A 23,978-nucleotide genomic window follows, 5' to 3' on the forward strand; every position below is an offset into this window, starting at 1 on the left:
TTTGTGTCTCTTTATTTCACCTGCGCCTGCGATCATTTAAAACATAGAGCATTGCAAAGTAGCTCATGCTATTATATGCTTTTTATTGATCAGTGTTGACTTTGCAATTCTCTCATTTTAGTTTGAACAGTATTTCATATATTTGTTTTATTGTTTCTTTATAGGGACAAAAAAAAGTAATCAGAAGGTCAACATTTACCGGTTTTAAAGTCTATACGAGGGCCATCGGTAAAATCCTATAATTATTACAGCAAATGCATTGCAGAGGTTTTCTGAGTGTGGTGTTGTGTGGTTGCTAGGATGTTCTGGACGGTTGCTATCGCATTGCTAGTTGGTTGTTGGGGTGAGTGTTTACTGTATAGGTGCCAGTTTGATGAAATAGTCGCCAAGTGCTGTTATGCTATTATGGTCTCTTAATGCATTTTAAAAATATTTAAATAAAATAACTTCCTTACACTTATATTGCCAATGTGTATAAAATTCTTAAAGTTAAATGGCAGCAAATGAATGAAGACCTCCTTGATTGGCTTAAGAACTAATGCAAACCAGTAGAAACAGGACACAAAGAACAAAATCTATCAGCACCCCAGTATTCACTGTGAAGCAATGTTGTCATCCTTGATTTTTGCCTTTAATTCAAGACTGTGTTCAAGGTTTGAGTCTTGAATTCGATTTCTCTGTTAACAACATCTTAATCATTGCAGAGTTGGAAGATAAATGTCATATCCTTTATCATTATTGGCTTGAATGAGCAGTAACAACATCATTGTCATTTCAGCCATGACGGTGATTAGTTCAGCCAATCTGGGAGATTAGACTAACATTTCCACATAATGTTCGGCGGTTACTTCTGTGGCCTGAGAGTCCACGTTGTAGTATTGTTGCACGGTATAATCCATCCATGAGTGACACAGTGTCATCTGAGGACCCCAAGACCACTGGAATCCATCAAAAGTCTTCGGCCTTGTTCCTTATACAGAGATTTATCTACTTTCTCTGAATCTTTTGTTGATGTTATTCACTGGAGATGATGAGATTAGCAAAGCCTTTGCCATTTGACGTTGAGGGACATTGTTTTTAATCTATTCAACAATCTTCTCACGCACTCTTTCACAGATTGGAGAGCCTCTGCCCGTCTTTACTTCTGAGAGCCTCTTTCTATTACAGCTAGTCATGTTACAGACCTGACGTCAATGAACTTAATTAGTTGCTAGGTGTTCTCCCAGCTGAATCTTCTTGCTTTTTCAGCCCTTTGTTTCCCCCGTGCCAACTTTTGTGAGACCTGTAACAAATTAGAAATAAGCTCAGTTAGCTCATTTGAAAATATTTTATTCAAATAATGCAGGGCGTGGTGTCATGACTATGAGCTAGCAGTTGGATCTGCAGAAGCTTGGCTTGGACTTCAGTCTCTCGGCTCCAGGTCATGTTCATTAATGCACACTTGATGCACACTACTCCGCAGACTCAGGTTCCAGATGAAGCACTTCTGTGGAGACTCCAATTACTAGAATCACTACTATGCAGACTTGGGCTTCAAATGAATCACTGTTGTACAGATTCGGGCTCCGAGTGAATCACTTCTGTGCAGACTCAGGCTCCAATTACTCGGGTTCCAAATGAGTCTCAATTTGAGTACACTAATGCTTCAAATGAATCACTATTTCGCAGACTCTAGCTCAAAGTGAGTAAACTAATGATTCAAATGAATTGCTATTGCACAGACTCATTCTCCATATGGATTACTGTGCTGACATTGTGTCGGGCATCTTCAGGTGACGTCAGACATACTTCGACTTAATTTTTCTACAGTGGAAGGAAGTGGAAATGCCAACACAGTCTCAGGACCAATTTGTACGTATTTTATCAGCTGGCAAATATTTGGCTAATTCGTACGACCTCACTCATATACTTTTATACGATTTGTCTAAAACCCCATATGACGAGTATGTTTAGGGGCGGGGTTAGGTGTAGATGATCCATACAAATTTATATGAATTGGCGACTTGTAAAATATATGCAATTTTTCAAAGATTTCAAAGGATGATTCTTCGTGCTTAGATCCTTATAATCTAATAGCTATTCATAAACTTTAAGCCTAACCATTATGCGGCACCCAAACAAATGTGACTGATCTTTTCAAACCGTTCAAACTCCATCCAGTGGAGGCGATTCTGGATCCTTGGGTTGCTACGGTTACAGAGCAGAGTTCTGGGTAATAACGGCTGAATTAAAGTGTGATAGTATTTCTGTCTTCTCCTCAAAGTGTCAGATGAAAAGGACGTGCACTGCTCCACAGGTCATGATAAATTATTTTGTTAAGTGCAACAATTACTAAATTGTTTTAGGACCGAAAAGCTTCTGAAGTTGCCGTGGCAACGGAAATGACTATTGAGAGTTAAATGGAAAAAATAAATAATGAATGAAAATCAGAAATGAATGAGAAAACAGACTTAACAAGTGAACATTTAAGTGAACAATTACGCAACATTCTTGTGAGAGACGCTTGAGTTTTAATGTTTGGATCCTCGGGTGGTGATTTAACCTAAGGTCTATAACTATGAAACATCAGTATGCGCTATATGTGCATCGGTACTTGAATGACACTTCAGATTGTGCATTTGAGTGAGGAGAGATGAGATAATTTTAAAAGCAATCAGACTTTTCGTTATCAAATGGTAGAATAAAATGCTTACACAGAAGCAGGGACTTCAGACATACAGAATATCATGATGAATTGGGGGTGGATTTCCTTGACTTCAACCATTAGGCAACCATCCAGAAAACCTCTAGCAACCACTCACACCTTAGCAACATGTACTAGCAATGCTTAATAAGCACATCTCTCACATTTCATATTCTTTTGCTAATCTAAAAATCCAGTCTTATTTTTATAGATCTTGTATATCTACGTATTGACTGGAAAGCGCCCGCAGTCTCTGGCAAGAATCAAGGTTGTCTCTAATGTCGCAGGCTTATTTTTAACTATAATGCACTTAGGTTTGTTTTTACCCACAGAGAAATGGTCTCGGCAGCGAGCTTTGGTCTTGGGGTTTCTCAGAAATAATCAATAAATGTATTCTGGAGAGCATTATATGCGAGCGCTAATGACTGCAGAATAAGACGAGATAAATAAACCCACAATAAGATTTGCTTTTAAATGGCACTTAGTTGATGTTGGCCACTTTTCAAATGCATGCATACGAAACACTTAATTTCTACCTAGAGTCTTTCTTTCAGAGAATTTTTCTTTGACCATTTTTACCATGACTAGCTCAATAATTGCTTATGCTACAAAGATCTGTTTCTCCGTCTGTCCGCCTGCCTTCATGTCTATATCTGTATCTGTCTATTTATTGTTGGACAAAGCCAAAATAACAAAACAAAACATTTCACTACTATACCCTATGTGAAAGAAAAAGAAACGAATGACAGCAGTCCTCCCTGACTCCCCGTCTAAAGCAAAAACAGGAAAAAAGCAATAAAGAAAACAGACACCCAATCCCTGCAGCCTTTGTAGTGGGAGACGTGCTATTCACAATATTTACAGTAAAGTACAAATTAATAGTGGTGTACTCGCCAGATTACATAACTCAAAGTCCATCCATCCATCCAATATCTATATATTGTCTATTTAAACAATGAAGAAAAAGCGCTAAACATTTTTGCCCACCACTGTATCTCTACTATATCTGTCTGTTCACATGCACATATATAATATATATATATATATATCATTAATGCTTTATTGACATGTATGTATGTTTTAATATGTTTTGGTCGGGCTTAGACAACACACACACACACTTGACCTGCTGTGTTATCTGCAGCCAGATTGTGTGAGAAAGTCAAAAGTGTGGCAAATCTGTTTTGACGTCTTGCTCATCTCAGATCCATCTGTTTTTCTGTGCACTACTTGTGTCTGCTGGCTCAAAAGACAGACCTGGAAAGCTCACACATCTCTCTTTCTCTCTTTCAGTTTTGTAAGATCCAATAAGGTACATGACTTGATATCTAGACATCACCCCCGACCCAAAATGCATTTTTGACTTCACATCACATTTTTATTCAAGACTTTTCTCTATCCTTTAAGCATAACGAACATTCGGAGGAAAAGAGTGATGAAGTGTAAATTATCTTGCCGATGGTTTTTGCGATGTAGGTGAGATACCTTTCTCGTGCAATATCTCCTTATTACTTTATCTGCCGATGCATGCTCATTCTGGATTGTCTCTCCGTGGTCTCCAGATGGTGGCCCACTCAAGAGGTGTATGTATCTGCATGGTACTGGCAGTAAAGCCTGGCAGAGGTGCAGGACACCATCAGTAGGATTATCTCTCATCTGTGACAGAGCTACTTGCCCAGTGCATTAACACGACATGAAGTGTGCCGGATGAATAATGCTTGGCTTTTTTAGGATTGTGAAATATTTCTAGAAAGACATTTAAAATTGGGTGGCCATACGTGCCTTTTCCCAGGACGCATAATGGCCAGGATTTACTTAAAACTTTTGTAAAATACTCTACACAATGATAGCCCCACCAGCTAAAACCAGTTTAGGCTGTTTGGCTGGTCTTAGCTGGTTTAAGTAGAAAGCTAGACGATTATTTAGACGTAATCGTCCAATCTCTTAACGGCTCTAACCAGCTAACCACCAGCATTACCAAACTGATGAAGGATTACCATGCAGAAGAAATAAAAATATGTATATACGTGCTTTTGCTATATTTAAAACTCTTTTTAAATATGCTGGTGTTGCAAAGCATTGACGTAAAGCATCATAGTTCACTTGTGTGCTTTCCTTGAGTATGCTTTAAAGAATAAGATAGAACCAAACCAGGAAAATGCAATGTATGGGCTGCCCGTGCTCACAAACAAACCACTTTTCTTTTCTCTAATAAGCCCTCTTCCACGAGACTCCGACAAACATTCACACATTATAAAAAAGAACCTGGGCATGTTTCCCAAATTCATATTTCTGAGTGTAATTACAATTAGGCCTCCTTTAAAAGCTTTTTACAAATCCCGCTAGATATACTGTAGTGAACTGCAATTAAGTGGTTGTTTATATTAAAGGAAGGTCTGGCCACTCACATCCCCCACCAATAAGAGCTGTGAGCTCAATGCAATCTCCATACTTGCTTACTGCTAAATGAAAGTCATTAGCACACCTGAGTCAAAGATGAATCACTCACCAAATACGCCGTTATAGTGACTCTAGGCTGGCTGCTGGTGAAATATGGCTCTTTTAGCACTAGAGATGATAATTACCAGACTGTGTTTCCCCCCTGCATTTCTAATGTGGTTATATGGCTCTTTAAATAGGAGTGTGACTATCTGAAACACGGTTTAATTAGACTGACCTCCCATGTCCAATCAAAGTAATGGGGCATTTAGTAAGACCCTGTGTCACTTTCTCTGTTACTGTAGTCAGGTGCTCTGTCAAAGTATAATTTGTGATATTAGTTTTATCAAATCCAGGCAATACAAAACATTATTTCATACATTGTAAGTACATAGTAGTTAAGGCCACCTAATATAAAGTGTGACCGAAGCGTAATAAAAAGGTTATTATTGTGTAGCATACATTTTATACACAACAGTGCCGATTAATTCTATTTTTTTGCTTAGCCAATATGAAAATAATTCCAATTAATTCTGAATGAATCTGTGGATTTGAACTAATCTGTCGAATGGATGATTCAGTAACTCACTAAGATAGTGACTTGTCGCTATCTCGTTGGCAGTTTTAGTTTAAAATTTAAAAGCATGATGCATCTTTTTTCTCTGTCATTTCATATAGTAGTTCTGTTATCAGCATTCTCCATTGAAAACATTAACTCTCTAACCTTTATGCAACTGCAATGAAATGCTTTCAGGCAACCATTTTTCACAGAGTGCACCAGTATATGCATTAAAGCGAATGTTACAAATCTATTTGTCATGTTGACAAAGGTTTATTAAGCACCTGGGCTGGCTTATGGGCTGGCAACAATATATAAATGAATAAAATAAAACATAATGCGTCTTTTATGCTGATTGGCTGCTGTTTTTTGATAACCTACTGTAACTCAAACATTTTGTATGTTTGTCTTATCGATCAAACATAAGTTCTACTCGAACATAAGTGCCCTGTGAAGTCAAAATTAAGGATATTCCACCATAATTCCAGTTTGAAGAGAACATATAAGTTCCATTGAAAGAGCACTGAATCATGCAATCAGGTTTTTTAACTAAGAGTAACATGCAAAATATGCAGAGCGGTGGTATGCGAGGACTGGAATTGGGAACCGCAGATCTAACTAACCGAAGTTTGCATGTTATGCTGGAGCACCAGTACACAGCAGTATGGAACTGAGAATGGCTGCTCTATTTAGGATTCCCAATTACTACCATTTGTATTCACATACATCACGACCATGTTCAGGAGAAGGCTATATTCCCCAATGTATATAACCCCCCTCCACATATCAAACTCATGACCCTGGGTCTCTTTGGTGTCAGTGCCGTACCAGCTGAGCTACAGGAACTTCCAGCGTCAATTATATTGCAAGGCATCTGACAATAAATAAATAATGACCCCAGTGGCTTGACATCCCTTGCTCTCTTGAGGTAGATCACTGAATTGCACAGGCTTGTTATTGCTTCCATATAAATCCATATATATTTGGAGACAGGCACAATTTACATTATTTTAGCTGCTGACCAAAAATTTTTTCAAGTTACTGTTTACATAATGAATATGGGCTTAATGTGCACGATCTGAGCATTCATTTGAGTATTTTCATCAAAAAAATGGAAAAATTCTATAGGTTATGAACCTCCCCCTTTTTTCAAGGGTCTATGAGTAATCCCACAATAAAAGCCATTTCGTGGACAGGCATGGGCTGTTCTGATGTTATTCCTACATCAGTGAAGAAGGTGAAAAGTCTGGAGTAGATTCTAAGTGTGTCATTTGCATTTGGAAGCTGTTGCTGTAAACCCACATCAAATAATGCGACTCTATCCCAGTGAAACAGACAACTGTTAGACTTCAAAAACAAAACGAATCCATCAGAAAGCTAGCAGAGACATTAGGACTAGCCAAATCAACATGAGCTCGGCAACATAAACAGGCCTGGATGTCCGTTGAGAACAACAGTGGTGATGATCTGAGAATCCTCTCTGTGGTAAAGAAAACCCCTTTCAGAGCATTCAGCCAAGAGAAGAACTCTCTCCAGGAGGTCAAAGTCCACAATCAAGAGAAGACTTCAGCAGAGCAACTGGAGAGGCTTCACCGCAAGGCGCATGCAAGGCCAGATTATACCTTAAAACATCTATAAAAAGCCAGACCACTTCTGGAAAAACCTTCTTTGAATGGCTGAAATTATGACCTGTACCAGAATGATGGGAAGACAAAAAAAGTGAGGTAAAAGCTTGGAACTAAAGCATACGACGTAACCTGTAAAACATTGTGGAGCAGTGTGATGATGAGCTTGGCTTTCACTGACTCTAGGATACTGCTGTTTACTGATGATGAGATAGAAGATGTAATTAATTCTGAAGTGTAGAGGAAAATAAACAAATGGATGATGAACTGAAACATACAGCAAAAGCAACTCAGGAGCTTTTGAAGATAAACAGTGGAATATTCTGAGGTGGCCAAGCCAATCTCAACCCCAATGTTCACGAGCTCCAGACTTAAGGCAATCTTCAAAGGAAGCACAGTGTCTAAAATTGGTTGTAATTCCTAACGATTTTCTGTTATATTTTTGTTCAACTCCTTGAATTAAGTCTGAACTTCCGTTTCCTCTTGATTGTTTATTTTTTTTATAATGTTCTTGTGGGATAAAGTGCCAAAATTATGAAAATTTTGTCAGTGTCCAAGTATATTTGAACCAGACCGTAGGTTAGGAACATTTGCCCTGTTTGCACTGAACTTTGACCTTGAGCTCTGAACATTCATTCAGTGCTTTCACAATGACGACATCACCCCTCCAGAGGTTCATAACCCTACTCCAGGACTCATTTCTCTGGTATTTTTTCTAGAAAAGCCTCTCTAAGGCATGTCACCTCAAATCTAACTGTATCTATAGTCATTCTCTGTGACGTTTCATAAATGTCATTTATGATGCGGTACTTTCGCCCCTGGTCGAGAGTTTTAGTCTGAACTAAACAGCGTTGTAAAACTGCCTTCCTGAAAACAATGCAGATAATCAATATTTAACTTCCAGAAGCCTCTGATAATGCTGTAGTCGACCGATTTCATTGCGTTCCTCTTTTAATAGCTTTGGTTGTTAATTTATTAGGAACACTGATAGAATCTGAGACTCACTTGTTCCAAACCTTCTAATAGTTTGTACAGTTTAACTAATTATTGGCAGCAATACATGTATTGGGAATTTATTGATGTAAAAGAGTTAAGAATGAATAAGTGTTCCCTATCCCAAATCAGCTCCTCCGACTAGCGGCTTTGTACAGGAAAGGTAACACACGGAAATCCTGTTTTCTACAGGTTTATTAATAAATAACTGCACACGCATCCTGCACAGAGCCAGAAATAAACAATTATTTTCTTGATCTCGGAACAATTCGCGGTATTCACAGTTTGAGTTTTCAGGACTGAACATTAGATGAGTATAAAATATTGATTGTCTTTGTACACCAATGCAGAGCCTTTTTCTAAGGTTCTCTCAAGAACAAGAGAGAAACCGGACCTAATTATGCAGGGTGCCGAGAACATTGCCAAGATGAATTCTTTAAATTTGCATCACACTCTCTTCAAAGAACAGCCCGTTTGAGCCAAAGATGATTCAGTAGCAGCTTGTCATAGTTCCGTTCAAGTTAAGAGTAAATTACCCTTTTACTTGCGTTACAATTTATATTGCATAAATAGCAGCGTTAATGCAGATGATACTATCAAAATGTTTTTTATAAAATGAGACATCTAAAAAGAAACTTTTCTTTCATCTCTTCTTTTAGCATTAGAATTCAGGACACAAGTCCTACGACGGACCTCTGATGTTCTTTGCAATATACCTCATAAAATCTTTACTGAGTTGAAAGGCTTATTAGTGATGTTCACTGAAGCTAGAGTTGTGAATTTTACCAAATTTTGGGGTTATGGATTACTAAAACTATCCAATGGTTAGCTTAATATGTTCAAATGCAACAAAATTAGTAACCATCGAGGCATGCATTTCCGCAAAATGATCTGCTTAACAATATAGCACAATGCATCTTGAAATCTACCAACTAGTCCTGACTGTTTCCCAAACGTCTGTTCTTTGGACCACATCAGATGTGCGTTATGTCCAGGTAATGAAGTAGTTCTACTAATTAATTGATCCGGTCACTGTTTCAGTTCAGTTCAGGGTTTATTCAGTTTACTGTTCTGTCTTGATTTTATGGTCACATTTTTTTTTCTCCTGCGCTATGTATTGTTTCTAAGTGGATTATCTTATATCTTTTGACTCAAAGCAGCAAATAGATCCTCTTTCTCATGTTCTCCGAACCCATCATGCCAGTTTCAAGGTTAAATTTGATGTTAGACTATTATAGTTAGTCACAAAAACATTTTCAGTTATTTCTTTGGCATACAGTTCTCTTGTATATATGTAGCATTTCAATACAGTCAGCCGAATTGTTTCAATCGAACTAAATATATACTGTAGAATGCGCTGCATGTCGGCTCGCGTGCTTTTTGCACGCATGCTATTGATATACCAACAACTGCTGTAGTTCCACCCACTAAATTTACGTTGCTGTTTGCGAATGCTCATTCAAACCGCTTTTGAAATAGAATCCGAGAGCCATGTTGGTAGCAACATGAATTTCGTGTCTATAGTAAACGCTTTTAGAAAACGCATTCCAGAATACTCCAGCAACTACATATAAATCTACCCAAACAGCAGGAAATCGCATTCGTATGCCATCTTCACAAAAGACGCCGTGTTTAGCAGCATGGCTTATAATTTACGACACAGCTGTATATCTTAAAACGTCGAAACAGCTCGACGTGGGCAAAAGACCTCATCTACATAGCCTTTGTTTGACGGATTACTCTTTTGCTCGCAGTGAAAACCGCGTAATGTCACAGCAGGAGATAACGCCTCTGACAGGTGAGCCAGAGGCCAACCGCGTGCTATTCACATCTCGAGGGCGCTCTCCCTCTCTGGGCTACACAGTTCAGCCGACAGCATCGTTTGGTCTCGACACGGCAGGCTTGCTAAAATCCATTAGGTTGGTTGATGGCTGATGGGGTAATTAATAATTAAGGTTATTGTTCAGGAAAACACTATTATTATTATTAATCAAAACACTGTTCGTTTGCTTCTCCCAAAGGGGAACTGGCGAAAATATCGTACCTTTTTTCAGAGCTCATTTTCAAAGTTCGCTGAAATGAAATGGAAATGTTGGAAGCTGCTAGCAGTGGCCGCGCGCTGATGCTGTATGGAGGCGTAATTGCTTTTAAAATGGATAAAGGGGAAAATACACTCAGCGTCAACTTACTTGAGGCTATACACAAGTCAGATTGGTATAAATATTTAATTCGCTCATTCTTTTGTTGTTACCAATCACACAGAGCGTATGGCCAGTGAATATACGCAACGGCCTTTCTTTTACCTAAACACCGACAGTATATCAATCAAAGCCCTTTTGCTATTTCTTTGGGAAACTAGAAATGAAATTGTAAGAATGTTATCGATTTTAGGAAATATGTTGCATTACGTTACTGGGCCACAAATGGCTTAATCTTTAGTGCGTTCGTGTTTGCTGTTGGTTTAATAAAGTGACATAAACAGTACATAAACAGTAGTTATCAATAGTACTTTATTTTTAAGTCCTGTTCCTCGTGTACTTGTTATAGTAATTGCGCTGAGTGATAACTAGGTAGTAACCTTTAACCGTAGTTACCTACATTATCTAGTATATCCATAGGTACAGTAACTACACTGTATTACTTATAGTTCATTTAAAAAGTGGACTATCAGTATAATGTTACTGAATCATTGCCTTTATCTCCTTGGCCAAATAGTATGTGGATCTGAGAAGTGTTTCAAAGAGTTAGAAGCTAGAGGATTGATTAGTTAGCAGACTGTGATCGCATCGGCTCACCTCACAGAGATCCTTTCATTAATATATATATATATAAAACTGATAATAAGGGCATCTGGGAATGACTATTCATGGTATGCAGATTTCATTAGCAAGACAACCTGTTCGTTAGTCTTTCAACCTCATACAGCACAGGTGTCATTTTCTGAAGAGAAAAAAACTTCTGTGGGCGTCATCCAAAAGTAAAAGGAAAACTCGGTAATTAATGTTACATAAAAGTACTTTATGCTTTTCGAATGCTGGGGGAACTCAGTCTCTTGCTTTTTTCTTGTCTTTTTTTTTTTTTTTTACCTGAAATCAATGAACTGTGCTACAGAGAGATTATTGCTAAAGATTTCAACAAGAGCTTCGTATCAAATGCGTTTATTAATCCGCAGCGATCTCTATCTATTATATAGTGCAGTCATTCAATGCTTGTACCTAACGTTTCGATTTTGCTTTGTTTATAAACACGAGCGCTTTTTGTGTTTCGTCAGTTTGCGTGGATGCCACTCACAGAATACGCGTCGATATCCATAGAGATATTTCTGTGAACATCTCATTAAACGAGCTCAGGAGGCTCATTAAAGGGAACGGGAGGCACTTGTTTCAGCTGCATTGACTTTCAAAGCGCATCAATGTAATAATGGCCACTTTGAAAGCGATATTGACTGCTATATATATTGACAATGCTAAATTAGTTAATATAGAGGTTACAGTATCAGATTTATTTAGTGTTGATAAAATAGGATTATATTCTTTTCATGTATGGATGCATAAGGTTAGTTTACAAATGCGGATATTTCGGCCAAGCAGATGATGAAATGTAGTTCAGTTCAACTTTATTGACCCAGTTCTTTTTCTTTTTTTTGCATTAAACTGACTCACAAATCACAAGGAATGATTAATTCATGAATTAGACTGATCTGACTGCCACAGATCGTAAGTTAATAACTCAAAATGACTCAAATGATTGGAATAACGTGATCATAGCGCTTGAGGTTAGAGGTCAAGTCCACATTGGTAGTGTTTATTGTAAATGAGAAATATATTTAGGCTGTAACTAAAGTTTATGGTGTGTATGATGTACATCAGCGGGTTGTTTCAGCTCATTGTACATTAAATGCGTCAATGATGCATGCACGTTTTATTTTTATTTAAATGCAATTAAATGCATGTTGTTTTGTGTTTCATAATATTTCATAATAGTGTCATACTCAACATTTTAAAGGGTCTAAAACTTGCCTTTAAGAACTGCTGCCTACAATTTATTGTAAGTTAAACCAACACATTTTCATCAACCTGATTTTTTTTTTTTTTCAGGGATAGAAACAGCGAATGCAAAATATGGGAATATTTTGCATTCGCTGTTTCTATCCCCGAAAAAAAAAAAAAAAAATCAGGTTGATGAAAATGTGTCGGTTGCACGATCTTATAAATAAAACATGCTTAAAAAAACAAATCAGCAAGTTCTGTGTCGCCGCGTGTCTCTAATCTTTTTCATAGTCTTTCGTCTGTCATGCATATGATCTTCATATGTTATTTTATTTATGCATTTTTTTAAATCTATTCATGTATTCATATTGAAATTGACATTTAGAGTTCAGTCCTCCTCATTGCTGCACATAGCAAGTCACAGAATCTCAACCATTTCTTGTTCTTCTCTGGGTAACAGGCAAAAACACCTTAAAAATGTACTTTTTTTAAAGGACAAGGATAAGGAAAGGAACGTTGATTCATAAAGAAATTGGGAAAGTTTGACTAGATTCAAACATACGTCATTAGGCATGTGATTCACCACGCGGACTGTTAAATGTCAGACCAATACCCGGACGATGTTTTATCATTAGCAGTGACATTAGTGTTAAGGATGGCAATTTCATTGGTAAAAGCTGCAATACATTTTTTTTTATACACTTCACCTGTGATGATCAAACATCAACAGGATGACTGGATGTGGACTAACGCTAAAGAAAAAAAAAGATTCATAAAGGTGTTACAATTGTCTTTTTTCTTCTTCTTTTCTCCCTGAAAGAAAGTTGAATGAATTCAGTACGAGTTCTGTAAAGCAAATGGAAAATCTAAGTTTCATTTTAATATGATTCATGAACACAACACTGTAAACTGTATCAGAGCGAGGCTTTCTGTACAAACACATATCATTGATTTTTTTCTCCTTCCTCGTTATAGACTCTATAGGCTTTAGGAGATACTGAAATGATGTACTATAAAAGGTTTTCATGCGTTCAGTGCCAAAATGCACCTAAATATACCTAATATATGCAGTTATCAAACTGAATTATAATCAAAATAACTCGGCTGAATGTACATGATCTGACAAGAACGCTGTATTGTATTTGTTATCATATAATGCTTATATAGGATTTGTTTTGATTTATTAATTTAAATTATAGTAATGAGAATCTAGCAATAGCCAATGGATAATGCTAACTGCATTCATCTAAAGTATCTGAAAAAGATGAAATAAAATTTCATTCAACCAATCGGTTTCTTTTGCTTTAGGGAAACTATTGATTGATTGACGGATTTCTCATTAATATTTAATAATAATAAAATGTGTGAGAAACAAATGTGACCTGGACATATTTTCATATGCTTTTTTTCCACAGCCCTGGTCTTCACTTTCATTATTAAATTATTAAATGGCATATATGATATAATAATAATAACAACAGTTCAAATTTGAAAGGCTAAATAGGGTAGTCTGTATTAAATCCATTTATACTCACTGTATATATATATATATATATATATATATATATATATATATATATATATATATATATATATTCACTCAAATGTGAGAATGTTTTCATGAGAATTAACTATAAGGATACAAGTTTTGTCACAGCTCTAGTTACAGCAGCCTTGACTTTCGTTATTAAATGGCACAATGAACACAATGCAATTATAACAAGCATTAAAATCGTACAGTACACACTGAAACCTAATGAAAATGCTAAATATCCTCATTGCAATTATGCAAATAAGCGTGATAGCAAGACTTAAGCCACACCAGCAAGGTTCCGGCATGCCACGTCCTATTTCGTCTCTTTCACAGGGCTATGGAAACATGAAGGTACCGTCTAATTGGTCCTGACACAGCTGACCTTCTGCTGGACCTTCTTGATTGATAATTCCTCTAAGAGGAGGCAAAGTCTGTCAGAAACACTGATTCGTGACAAGCTGAACCCTAAGTCAACAAGGCAGTTAGCTGGCTCAAGGAAGTGTTGCTGTCACTCAAAACTACATTGACATAACAAATAGTTTTTGATACGTTTTAAGCTGTTTGAGCCAGGAGGAAAACATCAACGCCGTGACATATTCCAATGCTGCTTTCACAGAGCAATAAACCTTATATCTTATATTTAAAATGTCAGTCTCAATATCTGCAGGCAGTAATTAAGCCTTCGCATCAAGCCCCTGGGGTAAGGACACGTTATTCTTCAATGGACCAGATATCGAGGAAAAAGAAGCCAGCAATTGTGCAGCACGCATGTGAAGTCAATAGCGTCTTACGCATAATTCCCATGCCGTAATTTGTGTTGGTTGATTATTCTAAAATGGCAGGAGGACAGAGTGAGTAGTACTAAATATTTTCTTAAGGCAACTGCATGCTTCACGTCCTCCGAACAGCTACCAGCAGAAAACTGCATGCAGCGTAGTAGCAATCTTTGAAACATAAACCCTGGTAACGCAAGTGTCACGGAGAGACGCCGCTGCAGGCAAGGACTGATGAGTCAACACTGTGGTCTGTGCTGAATCCCACTAGCAACGAAGATGAATCAGACATGCTTCCATCAATTGAGAAACCCACAATATGGCTAAAACATATGCACTGTAAAAAAATGGCAATTACGTTTCTCTAAACTGCAATATTGTGTAAAACTCTTACCTTGAGAATTTGTTTTCCGTAAATGAACTGTGTGAATAAAGCCATCTCTTTCAAGCTGTCAAGAAGCATCTTATCATAGTGCAGCCGGCAGTCCGGTGAAGGTTAACAGGGTTTTTTACGCTTTTTCCATTCCAATCCCTCATACACACTTCCTCTGGCTGAGTGTTTCTGTTTTTGGTTTGCATCTGGCATTGCTTTATTCAAGGAAAAAGGGTCAGGCTTTTCCCTTTGAGTAAAATAACAATGCTTTCCGCAATAAATGTTGGTTCTTTTCATTTTAAAATGATACGTTATTGGTATGTTATTTGGGGTAAACTGAATATCGAATTCATAGTTTTCGGTCACGTGACCGGCTCGAAGATATCGAGGCTGAAAACTGTAACACAGACCTGTTTACTTTCTGCTAATATTTGGATCACCTCTCAAAATAATAAAACAAAGGTATGTGAAAGAAATGCATGTTAGCAATCCATATTAAGCACTGTTTGCTAAACGGTGTGAAAAAAATGTTGTAATAACACTGTATTTTTAAAGCGGTAATATTAATGATGCATAGCTACATAGACTGCGTAAAAATAACTGATGGTCAGTGGAGTAAAGCTTTGTTTCACTCTCCAGGTGGGCATGTGTGAGACGCCACGTGAAAACTATCAATGGAGGGTGGTGTTTTGCTGTAAACTCACATTGTAAACTTACATAAAAAGAATGGCATTACAAAAGCAGAAACAAAAGATCATATTTTCATAGATTACCAAGGTTAGTTTTATAGGTTAGTATATCCGATTCACAGAGCTTCAAAATTATGGCCGCTATCCATAAGAATTACCAAACTTGGAAAAGCCAGGACAGATTAAAAAAAAAGGATATGCTCGTTTGAAAGTGTTTGAAAGTCATTATGGGGTTTTATGTTGTGATGGCACCACTGGTATGAAGGTAATATTTAAATATACCTTATTAAATCAATTTGTAATTGTAGTAATTCATGGATATGTATTTAACTAAGGAATAGTACTACAATGAATGTACATGACACTTAATATAATCAACTCACATTGCAGAAAATATCAGCTAAAATAGATGTTTAATAGATGTTCTCCATTTTCTTTTTTACTTGCATAAGCCTTTTGTCACTATGCCACCTGTTTCTAAACTCTCACATCATTACCTGGTTAACTCCATCATGTCCATATCATCCATTCAACTCTGGATATCAGAAAACGTCAGTCTAGGGCCATTCTGTCTTACATCTTCTTTAAGTCACTCAAGCAGCTCTATTTACAGCAATGCACACAGCATACTGTACAACCACAGCCATTCAAACCTAATGTCATTTCAGATTTAGTAGGTTTTACATTCACACACAACTTTATAACCACCACAGAATGAAATCTTGCGGACTGAGCAGCTGGCTTTTGTGATGCACGTAAGTAGGTTTTTGAGGATTGTTTTAAGTGTGAACGAATGTAGGATTTCTCCACCTCCTACAGTAATTAAGAAGTAGGTTATCATCATTGCATTTTTTAGATGTCCCAGTTGCTGCTCAGAGAAAACTAGGATGTTGGACTATTTTTTTATGATGTATCTGGCTGCTAAAAAGACTGTCACCACCTCTCATGGTATGGTTCTGCAGTTTTCCTTCAGCATAAGGTATATAATGAAGTTATTTTTTGGTTCTGTGATGAAATTATAGGGATTCAGAGTGAAAAGGAAACCTGCTGCACCTATCATTAACTGTTTTTTGTTTGAATAATTCAGGAGTAGTATGGAGTGTCACAAGGCTCAGTATTAGGTCCTCTGTTTTTCTAATAGGCGTTCACATTGTATGAGAAGGAAATATGTTTCTTTATCATTAAATGAACTTTTTTCTTTTATCATAAAATGGATTTTTCACCATGGTAACTATAGTATGTAATCATAATAATCTGCCCTAATCAAAATGACAAATTAGAGATATAATGAACAACCTGGGCATTTTTTCTCTTTTTCATGAAATGATCTGTAAATGTGATCTCGATTATAAACTTCATGTCTTAGACTGTACTGTAATTGTACAATGGGGTGGTTTACCTACTTATTTATGTCAACATAATAAAAATGTGCAATGGTTCATGAGTTTAACCTGTGTTTTAGCGCCACTTAGAGGACATGAAACGTGAAGTAAGGTATATAAAAACTGTGTCAAACAAAAAATAAAAATACTGTACTGTAAATAAATATAATTTCACAGAGCAGATGTGAGGTAAACAGACATTTACAGTCAAGGCAAGACTCGACTATAAATTAACTGTTGGGAATGTGTGAAGGTAGTGTGAAAACCCTACACAATGTCTCTCTTTGCCCTGACTGATGTATGAATTATAGCTGAGACTACCTCAAAATCTTGGGTTTGCTTCTTTAGCTGACACTGACCTGCGTTTAAAGGAGCTGATTTGTATGAATAAAGCCTGCGTTTGTGTGCGTGGTGAATGGCACGACTCAGCTCTGCAGGTGATGGTGAAAGTGATAGTTGTCACACCTGTGCTCATAAAGAAAGGAAGAGAAGCAAGCTCAGAGAAATGTGTGTCTCTTTGGGTTCAGAGGATACGTACTGAAAAAACAGACTTAATGAAAGGACACGCACGAGTCTAAGTGTAACGAGCGAGGTAAACGGCACAGAATTGTGCTGGTAGAATAAAGGCAGAAATGTTTGAAGTGAAAAACCTGGTCTCATGGCATAAACATACTTGGGTGTACTTTTTAGAGAGACACGAAATATGTACCAATAAGTATATATCATTGCAGTTTCCAAAAGAAAGGAACAGTTTCAATACATAAAGCGTTTTAATGAATTTAATTAAGCGTAATTTTTGCGTTATTAGAAGTATATCATGTTATGACTTCAAAACAATATTAATATGCTGGGAGAGTAGAAAAGTAATGCTTTTGAATGTTAGCATCACACATATCGAGAAAGTAGGTTTATACAACGTTGCTCTTAGGTGTTGAAAAGCTCAAATCCTATGTAACTACGGTTTGACAAAACTGATCAAATCTGAATAAAAGGATGTTGAAATGGCACGGTTTTATCAGCAAAAACGTTTTCATATCAGTTTTGAATGTCAGTCAAATGCACGTGAAAGGATCAGAATTATCACTGGCTTGTACAAAGAAAAAAAATGGCTTGCATTTTTTTTTTTTTTTTTTACCTAAAAATGAATATATAGGTGTGGTAAGTGTGAATATTTACATTTTAGATGCATTGCACTGTTATGTGTCTCAGATCAACACACAGCGGCGTTTCATTATGAATCCATGTTTTTAAACTAAAAGGGAATCAATGATTCAGCGAGCCATACTGCTCCGCTTCTGAAGGAATCAATCAAATCAATCTGAATGAGAAATGGGGTTCGGCCAAAATGGCGACTGAGTAACATCAACGTGCTGAAGCTCTATTTTGTTGACGCATGTAAAAGGGTATTTAGGTTGATAATGATTCCATAACTGATCTAAGTAAGTCTTTTTTCGTTCTCAATTCTCAGTGAGTGCAATGGAAGAAGACAGGCCTGTTAGGAGTTCCACACATTCTTATGCGAGGAAATCTCTAGATGTCGAGTTCAAGGGAACTGAAACATCAAATACCTCTGGATCGAAAATTCCCCTGCCTGAAATTCCTAAACCGCCTTCAAAAAAAAAAAAAAACTGCAAGTGAATGGAATGGAAGTTGAAAATGAAATTGGAATAGAAGTTTCCCTGCTGAAAAAAAAATGCTAAACCAGCCTAGTATTCTTTGGGTGGTCTTAGCTGGTTTAAGCTGGAAGTAGCTGCTTTTAGCTAGTCTCCCAGTCTGGCAGGCTGAAAACGTGGACAAAACCACTCTAAAACCAGCCTGCTGACCAGCTTAAACCAGCTATGGTCAGACAGTGGAGGGGCATGAGGGACTTGCCACGCCGCCAGAGAAGCGAGCTGTTGGACTCCGTAGTCCTGGTGATGACTGCACATGTGTCCCACTGACGGGCTAGGGTGCCAGGCTGTTTATCCCTTCTGACCATCAGAAGCAGAAAAACCATCTTTAGAGTCAGAAGCCTGGCCGGTGCTGATTCTAATAGTTCAAAAGGGGTGTCAGCCAACCCCTCGAGCACAAGGGCCAAATCCCATGACGGGACGGTTGCTCTGATGGGCAGCTTCAACCGCTTGGCTCCATGAACGAAGTGGGCAACTAGAGGGTGCTTTCCCACAGACATCCCATCAATCAGAACATGGCAAGCCAAAATGGCGGCAACGTAAGTTCACATTCATATGCCTAGGAATGTAAATTCCTGTCCCACAGGATAACTTGTCTTGCACCCAAAGCAGAACCTGCTGCGCTAGCTCTGGCAATTTATGTAAGAGACTATTGAAGTGTTGTCCACCCGCACCAGGGCATGGTAGCCTCTCAACTGCTGGAGGAAATATTTCAGGGCCAGAAATAGAGCCAACATTTCAAAGCAATTGATGTGCCATGCGAGAAGATGACCTCTCCAAATCCCTTGGGCTGGACGGCCATCCAAGACGGCTCCCCAGCCCGTGAGGGAAGTGTCGTTAGCATCTTGCAATGACAACATGGACCTAGACTGGGACCCAAAGTCAGAAATCGGGGTCTGAACATAGAAAGGGAATTAAGCCCCTGGCACTTTGGTATGAATGCCATACAACCCCTAAAGCATACAAATGCCATACAACCCTTAAATAATAATCTCACAAATGCTACCCGGAACCTAGTGGCAACAGTGTTGACCACATCGCCAAATAGACTGGAAGGTGAGATAGGGGCATCAAGGAGGAAGTTGCGATCCCACTCCTTGATGCATTTGAGGTTGAGCCACAAGTTTCTCTCCGTGGAAACCATGGTAGCCATGGAGCAGCCGATGGCACGGGCCGTCTGCTTGGTTGCACAGAGAAATAGATCTGTGATCAAGTCCTTCAGCAGGTCAGCCTGGTACACCTGCAGAATTGCCATGCTGTGCTGGGCAGCACTAGCCTGACCCCCTGTCCGAAAAAGCTTTTCCCACCAGCAAAGATGTTAGCCTGCAAGCAATTCTTCAACCTGGGGCATCATTGTATAGCCCTGTGCCTTCGCATCAACAATGGTGGAATATATCAATATTGATGGTATGAAGACACAGGATGAAAACGGTTTACCCCACGAACAAGAGAGCTCGTCGTGGAGAAAAAGAGGAGAGACCATCGTTGATGCCCCTACTTTCGGCCACCTGACAGAAATCTGTCCTCCAACTTTGAGTGCTTAGGGGTCTCTTGCTTGATGTAAGTGTTTGTTTGCACGAGTAACCACCTCGAGAAGTTCTTCATACGCCCTCTCATCACAAGAGGTGCGCTCGGAGGTGGCACTCTTCATCTCGGCAGAAGCAAGGGAAGAAGACTCCTCCGCCTGTTCACAAGAAGCGCTGGAGCGTGCTTGAGAAATGGACAAAAGAGCCTCTCGATCCGCTGAGAGGGCAAAAGAAAGGGGTGGACCTGTCTCACGAGCCTCTGCCAGATCGACACGCAATGCACAGGAATGTGTTGAGAGAGCGACGGCTCGCTGTTTTTTTCAGAAGAAGCACTTTGGTCGAGAGAAGATCACAGTGCTCACATTCTCCCTCGAGCCTGAGGACTGCGTGTTCTTCCTCAAAGCAGAAAGCGTGCAGAGCACCTCTTTTCTAAATCATTCTTTCTTTCACACCCACACGCAATGCGGTCCTTGAAGACAAAAGACCTGAGGAAGTTTCCGTTTTATGCCTATTTATAACCTCCAGGTGTGCATAATGAAATGATGTCACCTAACCAAGGTTATATGAGCCAAACTTTGCCGTGTTTGACACACATGCTTCAACAACCAGTCGCACAACGAATGTTCTCATTAGCACTATTGAGTGCAGCATTGAGAGTAGCTTTTGAAAGGGAACACAAAAGAAAGAGGGGGAGAAAAAGATAGGTAAACAAAAAAGACTTATACTCATTCCTGATGTTTATTCCAGTAAGGTTTCTTCTGTTCTAATTCACATCTTGTTCTATAACAAATTTTTGGGTATTATATTGTTTAATTATGTCTTTTTTTTTTTTTTAAATGCCAGAGGATTGAGAAATACTGTTAAAAGAAATATAAGTATAAGATGTTTGACAAACATTTATTTCCTTTCTTACTCAAAGTACTTGAGGACAGTTTTGAACTGGAAGCACTACCACCGATCATCACCCTTACTGCCAAACCCAATAAAGATATAGAATGCCTAGAAAACTGGAGGTCAATCACCCTCTTAAATAACGATTCTAACATTTTAGCTTTAGTTTTAGCGAGAAAATGAAAGATGTTTATTAATACAATTATTGATTAATCCTAATTGGGTATTATGGTCGAAACGTCACATTACAAACATTACTAATAAAAGATTTAAATCACAAATGACAGTTTTCTGCATTTTTTTTTACTTTTACTAAGATTTTGATTCACTAAAGCATACATTTACATTTCAAGCTCTTGTCAATCTGGATTTGGAAATTAATTTTGTAGAGCTATCAGGACATTATACAGAAACAATAATAGTGCTATTAAATTAAAACTTCAGAAGAATGGCTCAAAATCCCTCTGGCCACTGTGCAGGACTTGTATCTGTCATTCTCAAGACAAATTGATGCTGTATTCCCTGCCAAAGGAGGCCCTACATCATACTAATGAATCATTGTGGTTTAAAACAAGGCGTTTCAGCTTCATTGTCCAACCCCTGTATATGCATGTTAATTAATCTTGTTTGAAATTTGAGATTTATTTTATTCATTATTTAAGACATAAAAACTGAATAATTACTGAACTGAAATATAACAATAGACATTAAAAGAAAAAGAGGTTGTGTGCGTCTTACATCTTTAAGGGTTGCTTATTATAGTGCAGTGGTTATTCCTGGGGACTCACAGCTCTGCATGCTTTGCATGTCTCCCTAATTTACGCACCTGATTCTGATCATCAGCTCATTAGGAAAGAGCTCAAATGAGTGTGTCGGATAAGGGCGACATGCAAAATGTGCAGAGCTGTGGGTCTGTACTGTTATAGTGGGCTCTATAGCTTTATTTATCATAGGCATTCAACTACATGTCAACTAGCAGTCATTAGAGTATTAGTAGACTGTCTGCTTAATATCTTCTAACACTTTATTAGTCCACAACATACTACATACTGACTATCAGAAAGTACACTTGTTCTACTAACCCTAAACCTGCCCTAACAGTCAACTCTGAGAGTTAGTAGACATGTAGTTGTGAATTAATCAGAATTAGTTGGCATGTAGTTACAGACTGACTTGTCTGAAATGGACTGAAAGTGTAAATGAAGTGTTTTGTAAAAGCATTTTTAAATAACCAGCTCCATACGTAATTAGGAGCAAGTCCCCAGCTAACAGCAAAGTTATGAACAATCGTTCTTCCGGTAACAATAATAGAATGATTGCTCAAAGTTATTGGTTCTTTTATAATGTTCTCAAATGTTATGTTAGAAATATTCTTTATACATTGTTCATGGAATGCTTACAGTATATTCAAGGTTTAAAACTGCTTGTTTCAGAATGTTCAGGAGAGAAGTACCATTCTATAATGTCTGCAAAACACGTTGCCTTAAAGTTTGAATAACCAATTAAAAATTAAAAAAAGTTTAAACAAGCTAAAAGGGCATGGTTGCTTCAACAAATGTATTTTTTGCTGGCTTATAATCAGGTTTAGTTTACATTATTTGTTCAATGCAACAGAGCATTACTTTTTAGGGTCACTCTTCACTTTTCATTTCTGGACTTTCTAGACATTTCACTTTAAAAGCTTCGAAAATGTGCCACATGTATTTTATTTATTTATTTTTTTCTCAAGTGAGGATGGGAATTTTCCTCTCGGCCACCGGAGCCAGCAAAGTAACTGTGTTAGGCTGCTGTTCATCTGGGTATCATAACTCCTCCGGGGGTTAGTGCATATTTCATGAAAATGATTTTTACAGCAGGCTCTTCATCATTTACCTGTCTCTCTCCACTCGCCCTCACATTCCTCCTACTCTCTGTCAGGGTCGAGGCGTTTCAGCTTTGTCTTTTGATCTTTTCTCAGTTCATAATGTTCTCTGCCTTGCTGGTTTCTCTGACATTTCTGTACCTGCTGTATTCCAGCAAAATGAAAGGAAAAAGAAAGTTCTGTTCTTCTTGATGTTTTTCAGGAGGGATGTTTTCCACCAAAGATGTGTTCATCGTCTTGTCAAGTCACCTGCTTTGATGTTCCAGGCATGCAAACTCTGTGGGTGTGACGCTGACTGCAGTTTCTTCTCCTATTGGTAGTTAATGCTTCACATCTCGACTTATTTACATAAACTCAAACTTTTCTTCAAAACTTCAATGCATTAAAGTGGCAGTGCAGTGCAAACTGCATGCTGTTTGAAATTTATTTAAATGTATACATTTATATTGAATGCAGTGGTGATGCTCACACACACTTGTGGTGAGGAAGTTGCATTAAAATCTGAAATATTAAATGCGGTAATGGGAATAACGTTGTTTTAAAGAAACAGCATTATTTTTCCCAATAACAAGTAATTAGGCGTATTACTGTCTTCCAGTTTTACAATAAAATGTGGCGCTACTATATTTTAATCATAATTTATTATAGGCTCAGTTCATCTTAATAGATGTGCAGGCTTTGCGTGATTCGTGTCCAAAAGACCAGTTATTAAAAAACGTGGATCATTATGAAATTGAAATTGCAGATCTGAGGGTAAAGGATAGTACAGGGATTGTACACCTAGAAATTCATCTCTGATCTTTAATTACGGTTGTGGTTAAGACCACTGGAAGTGCCCAGTACTAAAAGCTAAAAGTAAAGGGTTCCTCGGGTTAAACCAGCTATCCTTGTGGCACCTGCATTCTTCTAACATCTAGGGAAGGTTTTCCCATGGAACAGAAACCCATAAGATGGAGACTAAGATGCACCTTTTATCACCTATGGTCATGTC

At 37.9% G+C, this 23,978-nt stretch overlaps 1 long non-coding RNA gene across 1 annotated transcript in view; it reads left to right on the plus strand.

Annotated features, from left to right (window-relative positions):
• Positions 1 to 23,481, plus strand: part of LOC122323349 — a 59,343-nt gene extending 35,862 nt beyond the window's left edge. The window contains exon 3 of the long non-coding RNA XR_006246995.1: positions 23,190 to 23,481. This is a non-coding gene — a long non-coding RNA (uncharacterized LOC122323349). The remainder of the gene's footprint in view (positions 1 to 23,189) is intronic.
• Positions 23,482 to 23,978: the final 497 nt, after the last annotated feature.

Source organism: Puntigrus tetrazona, chromosome 19 (genome assembly GCF_018831695.1).
Source record: "Puntigrus tetrazona isolate hp1 chromosome 19, ASM1883169v1, whole genome shotgun sequence".
NCBI classification, from domain to species: Eukaryota; Metazoa; Chordata; class Actinopteri; order Cypriniformes; family Cyprinidae; genus Puntigrus; species Puntigrus tetrazona.